The sequence below is a fragment of the Bos indicus x Bos taurus genome, chromosome 28 (genome assembly GCF_003369695.1).
Source record: "Bos indicus x Bos taurus breed Angus x Brahman F1 hybrid chromosome 28, Bos_hybrid_MaternalHap_v2.0, whole genome shotgun sequence".
Lineage (NCBI taxonomy): Eukaryota > Metazoa > Chordata > Mammalia > Artiodactyla > Bovidae > Bos > Bos indicus x Bos taurus.
This window is the reverse complement of record NC_040103.1, coordinates 7,439,424-7,451,628: the sequence shown is the minus strand read 5'-3', so window position 1 is coordinate 7,451,628 and position 12,205 is coordinate 7,439,424. Positions and strand designations below refer to the sequence as shown.

General features: G+C 41.9%; 1 long non-coding RNA gene across 1 annotated transcript; it reads right to left on the bottom strand.

Moving 5' to 3' along the window:
- Positions 1 to 5,359: 5,359 nt before the first annotated feature.
- LOC113885518 lies at positions 5,360 to 11,519 on the bottom strand. Its single transcript, XR_003509240.1, has 3 exons — positions 8,990 to 11,519; positions 8,505 to 8,902; positions 5,360 to 5,654 (listed from the first exon to the last, which is right to left on the bottom strand). It is a non-coding gene; the product is annotated as an uncharacterized LOC113885518 (long non-coding RNA).
- Between the last annotated feature and the right edge of the window lie 686 nt (positions 11,520 to 12,205).

The following is a 12,205-nucleotide window of genomic DNA, read 5'->3' as shown; positions in this document are numbered from 1 at the left end:
AAATGGTGAAACATCACTTTACCTGATGTCTACTTTATCAGTGCGGAATTAATGGAGAGATAGACACTTAGGTCTGTAAACCAGCAGAGAGGACCCACACACATATGTCCAAATGATTTTCAACAAGGTGTAAAACAATTCAATGAAGGGACAATAGACTTTAAAACAAATTGTCCTGGAGCAACTGAGAAAAAAAATTGTTCCAAAAAAGAAATGAACCTCAACCTTAACCTCAACACCTTAGACAAAAATGGACTCAAAAAGGATCATGAACAAATATATAACATAAATCTTAAAACTTATAGAAAAATATTTTGAGGACTAAAGTTAGGCAAAGATTTGACACCAAAAGCACAGTCCATTAAAAAAAAAAAAAAAAAAAAACTTAATACATTGGACCTCAAATAAAAGAGTAGTTTAAACAAGAAAGAGATTTCTCTAACATGAAAGTGTTGTGAGAGGGGTTGGGGTCCGCAACTGGCTGAGCAGCTCCAATTCCATCAGGAATCTAATTGCTCTGCTCCATTTTCTTGGTGAATGATTTCTGTCTGCAAGGTGATAAGATGGCCAATGGAATTCCTGCCGTTATGTCTGAGTTCTAGACAGCAACAGAAGGAAAACAAAGGAAGATAAAATGTTCCCCTTCCCATTAAAACCAGCTTCCTTTAAGTGCCTCCTGCAAAGTCATACAAAAGTCATTCAGCTTACATCTCATTGGTCAGAACTTAGTTACCTGGCTATACTCAGCATGTGGAGCTGGGAAATAGGGTCTCCTGCTTCTGATGTCTGTTTCAGTAAGGTACTTGTAGATTAATTGCAACCCCAGAATGATGAAAGGCTCAAACATTCAGAAAGAAGAAAGTCCAAAGATACTCTTGTTAGCAAGTGGTTCTCCTCCAGGCAGTGATTGAGGGACCCAAGTTCCTTCTGGCTTGTGCCTCTGCCATCTTCAACACTTACCTTCCAAGTTCTTCTTACTTGTTTTCATCAAGCTCTAGAAGCAGGGAAGAGCATGGAGAACCGGCAAGGGAAGCTTATGAAGGTCAGAACCATAAGTGACACATACCATTTCTACTCCCAATGACCAGAACTCGAGCATATGGCTTTATAAATAACTGGCAGGGAGACTGGAACATGGTGCCCAAGAAGAAGGTATGGGTTGGTGATCAGTGACTAAGGCAAGGAGCCCAGCTGAAAATGAGGCCTCTCTTACCAAGAAAGAAAGGAGGATGGTCACTGGGGAGCAGGGAACAGTTTCTGTCATTGCACGCAAGAGTAGGGCCCAGGACACCAGTTGCATTGAAGGGCTAGTAAGCAAATACCAATCATCTTCCAGCAATGAGATGCATACTCTAGAAGTCCAAGCTGACACAGTCGTACCACAGATTTCGTTTCAGGATGCCTCACCACAAACATCTCAAGAAGTTTTCAGCTCCCAAAATGTTCTTCAAATAAACCTACTATTTGGGGGACTTCTCTGGTGGTCCGGTGGCTAAGATTCTGTGCTCCCAATGCAGGGGGCCCAGGTTCAATCCCTGGTCAGGGAACTATATCCCACATACTGCAACTAAGACCCAGCACAGCCAAATAAAAAATAAATATTAATAAATAAATAAACTTACTATTTTGGAATTAAGCATTTTAATTTTATTACTTTATCTTCTTAATATTATAGAAGGCTTTTTAATGATCTACACATGCTCCATAATCTGATGTTAAGGCTTTTCAGAAACTCAACCAGGTTGGGGTGTATAGACAACAACAGAGAAATATATTATCAATGACTAAATATTACTGCAAACCCAACTGAAGAATTCCTGGTTGGGAACATACAATGTGTTCATTTTGAGATCCTAGTTTTGTGTTCCAAATTTCTGTTTTCATTATACATTTATTGATTTCTTTGTCTTTAATATTGAGTTTTATTCCATTTATAGAATATACTGCTTTGCAAGAGAGAAAAAGATGAGTGAATGCACACGTGAGCTCAACGCTTATACGTATTATATATACGTCACCAAATAACCAATCCCTGGTGGACATTTACAATGAGATTCTAGAAGGGTTTAGTGGTTCTGACGCAGATGTAGAGAGCTGAAAGGATCTTTACAAATGTAAAGGGAGAAAGAAAAATGTAATTTACGCTAGGAAAAGAATGAGTAGATTTTGATCTTTACAGATCAACCAAAAGTAGTGTTAATGTAACCTTATGTTCATGACACTTTTAGGGACCCATGAAACCATTTTAATCTTGATTTCTTTTTTTAATTTTAAGTCAGAGACTAGTTGATTTACAGTATTGTGTTAGTTTCACGTGTACAGCAAAGTGATTCAGTTTTACATATACATATATCCATTCTTTTTCAGATTCTTTCCCCACGTAGGTTATTACAGAATATTGAACAGAGTTCCCTGTGCTATAATCTTAGTTTCTTTTAAAATCAGAAGAGAAAAAAAAAAATAAAATCAGAAGAGAGAAAAAAATAATGCAACAGTAGCTATAAAATAATTCAATCTAGATTATATTTGTCTTTATACCATTACAGTTGCAGGATTTAATTTTTTTTTTTTAATTGGAGGAAGGAGACCACAAAGGCAAAAATGCCCACGGCACTTCTGGAGCCATGAAAGTCAAATGCAGCCCTGGATATGACAACTGATTTTGTTTAGGTTCATGTATTCATAATAGGTATTCCTGGAGTATTTTCATATTTTAAATTTATACATTACCCAAGACAGTCTTTACTTTTCTAGTTTTTTCTATCTGCACTGATCCCTCACAGGCCTCATCCATTTCATTGCTTTTGTTCGCTGAAATGACTTCAGAACCTTTGACTGTCCAAATGCTCATTGGGCCTTTCTGCTTGTGGATATCATCACTGACTGGAAACTAACCAACACATTTTCCCCTGAGCTCATCCTCCCTGCTCATCAGCTCGCTCTCTCTCTGTTTTCCTGTGTAGTAGAGTTACTACCAGTTTGCAGACATTTAGGAGCCAGCCTTGGGATCGTCTCTTCTTTCACACCATTCTCCAAAGATCTTGTGGAGCCATAAGTCCCATGCCCACTGCTGTCTCTGCTTGAGCCTGGCTGCCCACGCCTCCAACCCAGCTTTCCTGGCCTCTCATCAGAGTTCCTGGCACAGACACTTGGCCAACTTCTCTGCAGCCCAGCTTCCTCCTACTAAATGATTCCTAACCTACCTGAATTGATCTAACCACTGTTTTCACTGTCTTCTCCCCTGCTCTGTAACCTACCACTTCAGCCCAAACTCCTTCCCTAGTTTTTAAGCTCCTGCTCAGGGGGACTTCTCCATTCTGACATCAACACCCATCAAAGGCAAAAATGGAAGACTCCTCTCACCCTCCCACAAACTGGTTTGTGGTCCTTCATTTTGGTTGTTGTTGTTTCTGTTGGTTGGTTGTTTGGTTGATTTGGCATCACAGCATGTAAACTCTTAGTTCCCTGACCAGGGATTGAACCCGCACCCCCTGCATTGGAAGCACAGAGTCTTAACCACTGGATCTTCAGGGATGTCCCAGGTTTGCAGTCTTTGCCTTTTGTTCACACACTTCCATTCATTCAGTAGTTTGGGGGCTGGGGGGACGACAACCCTGTCCCAGCCACGGCCACCTTAGATGTCCCTCACCTCCTGTCCCAGCCCTATACAGCTCTCAAAGCTCAGGCCAGGTTCCTATCCACTTTGCCCCAGGTCCACACATGATCACTGGTCTCTTTCCTCTGAACCCCCAGGGAGCTTGTAGACAAGTCCCATAATTTAGCTCTTAGTTATGTGTGTGGCAGGGGATTTCCTGATTAAGTTGTGTGTGCTATTTGTCTTGAGTTTTGTGAAAGCAAAACTCAACCTACACCTGACATCAAATGCAAGGCTGGGCTTGGGTGCTGACCCACTAATTATTAATTCCTGTGCTGTGCTAAGTCCCCTCAGTCTAGTCTGACTCTCTGCAACCCCATGGACTGTAGCCTGCCAGGCTCCTCTGTCCATGGGATTCTCCAGGCAAGAATACTGGATTGGGTTGCCATGCCCTCCTCCAGGGTAATCACTATATTTCAGTGCTTTCTGTTCTCTGACCCAGACACTTACTGTGCTAAGTAGGCACTTTGTACACACTTACCTCTGTGAGGTTGATATTATTGTCCTTTTTTTACTGGTGGGGAAACTGAAACTCAGAGAAATTGAGTGACTTGGTGAAATTTCCATAGTTGCTAAGCAGCTAAACTTGAATTTAAGTCTAGGTATAATATTATAAAAATGGTATGTTCACAACCATACCTAATGGTGTGGATAATCCAAAGTAATGGGTAATTCTTTAAAAAAAAATCATGCACAGTTAACTTCAGAAAATGTGTGGATGTGTATTTAACGGGAAGTTGACCTCTCTTTTTAAGTTATCAGCTATTATTTCAACTAACCTTGATTCTCCTAGGTGCGGGTTTCCCAGGTAGCGCTAGTGGTAAAGAACCCACCTGCCAATGCAGGAGACATAAGAGACTCGGGTTAGATGCCTGAGTTGGGAAGATCCCCTGGAGGACGGTATGGCAACCCACTCCGGTATTCTTGCCAGGAGAATCCCATGGATAGAGGAGCTTGGCAGGCTATAGTCCATAGGGTCACAAAGAGTCAGACACGACTGGTGACTTAGCACACACCCACTCCTAGGTATAAGGCCTTTTTTTTGTTGTTTTAATCCCCACGCTGAGGTAGCCCTGCACAGCTGTGGGGACTCAGGGTGAGGTTGAACCAATAGTTATTATACTTTGCTGTGTTTGAGACAGAAACTTTATTTTTTAAATACATCTTCTGGGGTTCTACCTCTCAGATAATATGATTCACTTGTGAAAAGGCATCTTACACATCCCAAGAGCAACTGTTTTCAGATAAATCGTGTGTGGTTTTGATACTTGGGGGACTTAATTCTTAAGTCTATTTTCCAAATAAAGTGAAATTCAGACTTTAAAAATGCCACACACACACACACACACACACACAAGTTGGAAACCTGAAACAGGTTCTATTTATTTATTTATTTGGGAGATTCAGTTTAACTATTGTTATTGTTCAGTCACTCAGTCGTATCTGATTCTTTGTGACCCAATGAACTGCAGCACACCAAGCTTTCCTGTCCTTCACTATCTTCCGGAGTTTGCTCAAACTCATGTCTGTTGAGTCAGTGATGTCATCCAATCATTTCATCCTCTGTTACCCACTTCTCCTCCTGCCTTCAATCTTGCCCAGCATCAGGGTCTTTTTCAATGAGTCTGCTCTTCGCATCAGGTAGCCAGTGTACTGGAGCTTCAGCTTCAACATCAGTCCTTCCAATGAATATTCAGGGTTGATTTCCTTTAGGAGTGACTGGTTTGATCTTGCTGTCCCAGGGACTCTCAAGAGTCTTCTCCAGCACCACAGTTCGAATTTCAAGTCTCAAATGAAGAAAAGGATGGATGATAAGTCAGGCAATCTTAAAGAGTTTATGTCCCTGTAGCAGAGATTCCATGGACGGAGGAGCTTGGGTGGCTGCAGTCCATGGGGTCGCACAGAGTCGGACACGACTGAAGCAAGTTAGCAGCAGCAGCAGCAGCAGCAGCAGCAGCAGCAGCAGAGATTCCAGGAAGAGCAGCAACAGCTCCCATATCTGGAAAACAACATGAAAGGACAGCGATGAGGAAGTCCTTGAACGTCACAGTTCAAGGCAGTTTTATGTTTGCTGAGCACCTTCTGTGTGCTGAGTACTAAAACCTCCAGCCTGGAGAAAAGTGTGGTGTGAGCAGAGAACAGATAAGACACATGCATAGGGACTTCTTAAGTTCTTTAAGTTCAGCAGGTCCAGGATATTACTTTATGAGCCAAAGTGAGAAAAAAAAAAATTCAAGGAGTGATAATGGTGGATGAGTCAGAAAGGATTCAAGATAAGAGTCTCATAGAGATGGTCAGAATGAGGTCATTGGCAGCTTGAGTGATAACTACTTCCTGGAGTGGTGGGTGTGGAGGGGTGCTGAGTAGCAGGGGTGGTTCCTCAAGTAAGATCTTGAAGTTTGGCTACAGGAGGTACAAGAACTGGTTGGTTTTAGAACAAGCACCTGCTTCAGCCTAGTCTGGAAATACCTCAGATGACAAAAGCCAGTGTTAATGGGGACAGGCTGTATGTTTTACACTTTTCATGTCACTGACTCCCTCTATCAACCTCTGCAGTAAGTACTGTTTTTTATACCCATTTCACAGGTAAGGAAATTGAGGCACAGAACGTTTAAGTGACTCGCCTATCACACAGCTGGTAAAGTGCAGAACAGGAATGAGAGCCCTGGTTCTCTTCCTCCAGGTCCTGTACTCTTAAGTGCTGGGTGATATGTACCCATACTGATATGTCTCTGGACATATCAGTAAATCTCAATTCATTTGTCACTTGGTCTTGCTGTTGTTTTCATGTCAACTTACAGAAGCAAGTGAAGTACAGGAGAGCAATTTGCCTGTGTTCACACAGAAAGATGGCAGGAGAGGCACCCATCAGAGAATGAGTTACTCTCACAGGACTTAAAGTGTCTGGACACAGGGATTTCGAGCTTTTAGCACTGTGTGAAACACAGCTAGACAGCCAAGATGATCCAGGGACTGTGCATCCATTAGAAAGAGCAAACTTTTATGGACTTCCCTGGTGATCTAGTGGTTAAGACTCTGCTTCTACTGCAGGGTGTGAGGGTTTGATCTCTGGTTGAGGAACTAAGATCCCACATGCCATGCAGCACAGTTAAAAAAACAAAAACAAAAACCAACAACAATCATTTAGTGAGTCTCCAGCCCATACCCACCTCTGCATTCCTGATGACCCCCAAAAAGGAAGGCAATATTTGAGAAGAAATGACTTTGTTTTCACTCTTTGGATATTTAGAAAATGCTGGGGCTTCAAAGCCTTTCCCCAGACCCAGATGGATGGAAAGTTCATTTGAAACTAGTAACATACTACCTAACATTATCTTTAATATATATTTTAATAATATACTAATAATATATAATAATTATATATAATAATGGAAGAAGGCAATGGCAACCCACTCCAGTACTCTTGCCTGGAAAATCCCATGGACTGAAGAGCCTGGTAGGCTGCAGTCCATGGGGTCGCTAAGAGTCAGACACGACTGAGCGACTTCACTTTCACTTTCCACTTTCATGCATTGGAGAAGGAAATGGCAGCCCACTCCAGTGTTCTTGCCTGGAGAATCCCATGGATGGAGAAGCCTGGTAGGCTGCAGTCCGTGGGGTCGCACAGAGTCGGACACGACTGAAGTGACGCAGCAAAGCAAATAATATATAATAATTATATATAATAATACCGTATTATACTAATAATGTATGCATGTATATTACATATATACATACACAGATATATACATACACCCACGCAAATGCATTGGTCATCTTGGGTTTAGCTTTGAGTTCTTAAAAGGAAAAACACAGCCTAAGCATAAAGGGCTGTAATTTGCTTCTTTTTATCCTAAGTTAATGACATTGCTTTATCATCTTAGAGTGTGTGTGACTGACCTATTGGCCTTTCTCTGTCCGGTAATGAAAATATGTGCTTTGAAAATGTGTGTATATGAGCAAAGAGAAAACTGGAAGGATAATTGTCATAATGATGGGGTAATAAAATCAGGCCCTGATTTTTGTGACTATGGTCACTGCTGCTTCTACAACTGTCACATCATAAGGAAAACGGTGGTGAAACATCCACTGAGAAGTTGAGAGGAGACCTTATCGTCTGTTGAAGAAAAATTGTGGTATCAGCTTTGGCTATGCTAGGAAGGCCACAGTTGAGGATAAAAGGGGTATACTTGTCTACCTTCCCAGTGGCATCTGTGTTGTGCATCTTTAAAAGGGATGTGTTGGGAGTCATGTTGTGGTCCAGTGGTTAAGACTCATGCTTCCACTGCAGGGGGCTAGGTTCAATCCCTGGTTGGGAAACAGGTCCCACTGATACTGTGTGGTGTGGCAAAAAAATTAAAATATGTACTGGTTAAATTGTTGAAGACCTAATACTATGTAAGTATTCTAGAGGAACTTACTTTTTTTTTTTTTGGCTTCCCTGGTGGTTCAGATGGTAGAGAATCTGTCTGCAATCAATCCCTGGGTTGGGAAGATTCCCCTGGAGAAGGGAATGGCAACCCACTCCAGTATTCTTGCCTGGAGAATTCCATAGACGGAAGAGCCTGGTGGGCTACAGTCCATGGGGTTGAAGAGTCAAATTTCAAACTTCAGACAGTTTTTTTTCTAAATAATTTGAATGATCGCCTCCTAATTTATCTTTTGTAAGGGATATAGCATTCCATACAAAACGTTTTTAAAGCTCAGTAACAGGCATGAATGGTTATTAGCAATAAAAGATAATTACTGTGGAGAATCAACATGGAGAATCACATATTGCCTCCCGCTGTTTTGGAAATCATATTGGGCAGGGAGGCACTGCTATTAAACCTCAAGGCTGTGCCTTTACCTGTAAAAGTCAGCTCCTCGTGGTGTCCTGGTCTGGAACCCAGATTGCCTGGTTTTTCTCCTTCAGTTCATTCTGTGTCACTGTGCAGCTCAAAAATGTGCTGAGGTCATGTGTGGTTAAGACGAGAATTTACCATAGTCATTTTCCCTCCTGACCTACCTATTATAAGACAGTCTACAGTGATTTGCAAACTTTGTTTTCTTTCAGAAGGCACAATGGGCCGCCATCTCCTGGCCCCAGTGAGGGTAGGGGAGTGGGAGAGTGGGAGGCGGAGGGTAGTGGGCGTGGAATCCGGACCTCAGAGCGGGGCTGTGAGGTGGTGCCGTCCTGCACGCACAATCCCTAGGGGCGCCTGAGGATGCAGCACTGGCTTCGGTCCAGGTACATTGGAGGCAGTCCTAGAAATAAGAACATCCATCATGCTTAGTAAGATCTTAGGTTGTAACGGCTGCCTTGAGCCTGCAGACGTTTTTTATACCACTCACAATCCTGAAGAAGCGCTCTTTCTGCCTCTGCGGCCATATGTTTTTCCAGCTGGACCTCCACCAGTCTTCCGCTCTCCAGAAAGTTCTCATTCATTCAACCCAAGGGTAGCTCAATGGCTTTTCTGAGGACGACTGGAAGTGTCAGCAGGAGTCCTGGCCACAGGGAAAAATCAAGCTACCTGAGCTTGGAGACAAAGCTCTCAACTCGGCAGTCTGTGTCTTCAGATGCTGTGCTTTCCTTACTCAATTTAAACTTGGAGAAAAGTAAATAAACACATCAAAATATGTGAAAAACATTCTTATTAGCATGCTTTTTTTTTCCTTCCGTGATTGAGACTTCCTCATCAAACCCAACAGTGGGAAAATGAAAGAACAGCTTTTGTCCACCCACTTATTTACCCTGATTAGCCAGTGACCTCTGGACCCTGTTTTCCATTGTTCGTCTTCTATTTACCTGGGGAACTGGGGTTGTTTTTGCTTTTCCAGATGCTGTTTTTCAGATTGGTTGATACGATGGTTGGAGTTAAACTCTCTGATACCCTTTGGAGTTCTGGCCAAAAGGCCGAGATTCACTTTTCCTAATTCTAACCAAGTCACTGGGTCTTTGCTATTCAGACTTTGTTGCTGCCCTCTTGGTTATTTTTCCTTGGAGTGAATTTAGGATTCAGTTCCTCATCCTCAAAAGCCCTAACTGGAAAGAAAATCAATCCCACATTCCCTGTGGAAAACTCCTTGAAAAAACCCACAGGGAATTGAGCTGTTATGTATAAAGCTCTTACTTTTATTGACATATTTATATTTAATTTACAATAGAAACTAAGCCCACTTCTTTACTTTAATAGTGTCCTCATTGCTTGCTGGTTAGTCTCTGACTACACTTCCTACTGCCTCCCCACCATTCATTGCCCCTCCTCTGCACAGCTGTTTTTTTCCAAGCCATCCCCTTGTTGGCACGTGTGTGGGTTTGAATCTTTTCGCATCACCTTCACACTACAAAATGTGCAGGAGCAAAAATGATGTCTCGGATAACATAAAGAGGTCTTAGAACACCGCCCACTAGCAGTATAAAACCCCAAATCCTGATAGTGTTAGTTTGGGGAGACCAATTAAATTCAGGGATGGCTATGAAATTGTGCAATCTGAATCAGTATTTTTCAGAGCAGGCAAGAGAGAGCAATATTATGAGGAAATCACACTGATTTTCACTTTCTTTCTGGTTTTTTGGTTTCACAAAATGCTTAAATAAGAATATAATTACAATATTTCTAAATGGATTGTGCGACTGCTCTGAAGCTTGACAATACACCTCCCAACACTCACAATAATACAAGTGGCATATATCTGGTAGGTTACCCATTAAACGACTGTGGCAGATCGTATTTCTGGTTAATTGTTAGTTCCTTATGACCTTAGACTTTGCCTGTGTATTTAATAACACCATCTGCTGCCTAGGGTAGCAATGCCACCTTTTAACATGAGGATTACTGTTCTTACTTCGTAAACAACCATGCTCCATCAGAGGTGTTGAAATTCTACCATAGAATTATTTAAATTATACTACCTATGGAAAGCTCAAAAAAAGAAACTTGACTTTCTTGCTTCTGCTAGCTTTATGGGCTTCTCCTAAAATGTCATAATTTATATACCATAATAAAAGCATAAAAAAGATTTACAAGTTGTATTCTTGGTCTCCAAAATGAAGTATTTTAAAAAGAACTCTGTTGTGCCTGTCTTGTCTGTCTGCTTCCAGGCTAGTTTCTCACTGCATTATCTCTGGGAAATTTCCCAATAAAACAGATGATTAAAGAATAATTCCCACAGAATGAAATGAGATGACATCTTTTTTTAAAAATCATCACCCAAGACCATGCGTCTCTGTTCTGGGGCATGTTAAGAATCCTGCTGGTGTTCAAGAAATATGAAAACTTCTGTTACCACATGGCCTATGATAGGGTAAATGTGGACAGGGTTTTCAGTGGTCCCCTTTGTTTGGGACCCACAGATGCCCCTGGGAAATGAACTCTTGGTGGTCAGAGTGAGTGGTGGAGGGGGTCAGAGTGTCTACTTTAACTTAACCAGGCCCATGCTGTACAGTACACTAATTTAGTGCAATTCTCCAATTCATGAATCAGAACTGCCTAAAAATAGAGGCTCTCTGGAATGGGGGAACTGCCTTGCATCTAACCTGTTTCTCCTGCTGGCAGAAGAAACCGCATCTTTCTGAGGCAGAAGAAAGAAACACCATAGACTTGTTCATTCATTTATTTGTCCTTTAATCCACTGCTAGCCTTGGTTCCAAAAGGAGCTGAGGGGAATGAAAATTATTGCTTAATTTTACTAGGGAAATGAAAAAAGGTGAAAACTTTTCCCCAGTCGCTATAATTTTTCATTCCTTAACATGGTGACACTTTCAAACAGCAGGAGTAAGCTTTAGAGAATAAAGCAGTCTAGGTAGTGTGTCAGAGAAGGCGATGGCACCCCACTCCAGTACTCTTGCCTGGAAAATCCCATGGACGGAGGAGCCTGGTGGGCTGCAGTCCATGGGGTCGCTAAGAGTCGGACACGACTGAAGTGACTTAGCAGCAGCAGTAGCAGGTAGTGTGTGTATGATTTTTAACTGATGCTGGGAAAGACTGAAGGCAAGAGAAGGGGATGACAGAGGATGAGATGGTTGGATAGTATCACCGATTCGATGGACACGAGTTTGAGCAAACTCGGGGAGATATTGAAAGACAGGGAAGCCTGGAGTGCTATAGTCCATGGGTTTGCAAAGAGTTGGACACAACTTACTGACTGAACAAATGACAAAGCTCATAGAATTGATCACTATAAGCCCAGCACTCACACAACCCACAACTTTATGCTAAAGTGTAGATACTTGACAGAGTATGAGTTTGTTGCTGTCTTTTAATTACTTGGAACGGGAGAGGTTGGCCTGAACACTCATCACATGAGAATAATCAAGAGGTTATCTGCCAACAGAAAACAACTTCAAAAGTACAGAATGTAGAATTCAGAGCCTAAACCACTTGGTAGCATCCCAAGAAGGCATGTCCTAACATGTTTTCAGTGTAAGAGAGCTTCAGCATTCCAGGCTTTTAAAAGACTGTCTCCTGTTACAGCTAAAGGGAGCTGCGTGTCCTTTTCCACACTCTGAATTCATGGAATCTGGAAGTCTGATTCTGGAACACTCATTTTCAAATAAATTGAGTCATC